The sequence below is a fragment of the Vombatus ursinus genome, unplaced genomic scaffold (assembly GCF_900497805.2).
Source record: "Vombatus ursinus unplaced genomic scaffold, bare-nosed wombat genome assembly UNPS02008159.1, whole genome shotgun sequence".
NCBI lineage: Eukaryota > Metazoa > Chordata > Mammalia > Diprotodontia > Vombatidae > Vombatus > Vombatus ursinus.
In genome coordinates, this window is record NW_020947937.1 from 3,677 (window position 1) to 4,866 (window position 1,190).

Here is a 1,190-nt window from a genome sequence, read left to right on the forward strand (position 1 = left end):
CCTTCTCAAATTAACCTTGTATTTATTTCTGTTTACTCATTGTATCCTCCGGCAGAATATAAGAACCTTGAGGGCAGGGATTTTTTAAAAAAATTATCTTATTAGCCATACATTGAACATAGGTGCTTAATTAGTGCTTGTTGAATTGAATTAAATTGTTCTATGATTTATAGTCATTATTACTGGGAGAACATTCTGGTTTTTTTTCATTTAATAGATTTATTTACAAAGACATATACTATGGTAAATAGTTTGCTTACTCCATTCTTCAAAACTGCTTTTATAAGCAGTTGTTGTTCTTCAAGTCTGATTTCTGTATAGGAGAGTCTTATTTCTTAAGCAGCTGATGTCGTACTATAAGGAAAGGTGCAGCAAATCCAGATCCAAAGAATATAGTCATCATTGCCAGCAACCACCCTTTGTCTTCCACTGAAAAGGGCAGATTCTTCCCTGGGCCCTCCTCATAGTGGCTCCTGCGAACCAAGGAGGTGGAGAACCTGTGCAAGCTCTGCCCCAACATGGCGCTTCCAAGGCTCTGCGACCGCAGAGGAGGCCGCAATGGAGGAGGGAGGAAGAGATGGCTACGGAAGCGCCTTCTCCCTACTGACCTTGCTCCGAGAACATTCTTAAGAAGACAAACTTTTGCAATAGAGAATAGCTTGGGGTTAATTTAGAGTACCACTTAGTTTCTCAAAAGTCGGGTATAGTGAGGTCCTATTTAATGTTAACCCTGAATCCTCCCGAAGTGGTCACATTATTCAAATTTAAACGTGGGTTAGAACCAGTTACCTTATTTTACATAATTATGACTTCAAATGTGTGAATCTGAATGCATGTGATCACTTTAGGGGATTCTTTATTTACACTCATTGGGACCTAGCAGTGTTCTGTTCCAACTCATTTCTGTGGCCAACCAATTATTCATATGTTGAGACTGCTCACAGTATAGATACTGATGGACTGACTCAGTGGGTTGCTCATCCAACTGCATGTCATGACATCTGTACTTTAATGATCTGTGATTTTGTTGATGTGGGTAATACTGATACAGGTTGTAACCTCTCCACAATTCAGTAGGAAGTCTTGGAGAATTGTTGCGGCTGAAAAATTCATCCTATTTCTACCAGCGTGGTGATAGTCCTCTCTGATTTAACTAGATACTCAGATAATTCACATACAATCTGTTGCCG

At 39.6% G+C, this 1,190-nt stretch overlaps 1 pseudogene; it reads right to left on the minus strand.

Annotated features, from left to right (window-relative positions):
- Positions 1-328: 328 nt before the first annotated feature.
- On the minus strand, positions 329-520 carry LOC114034133 (annotated as a pseudogene).
- Positions 521-1,190: the final 670 nt, after the last annotated feature.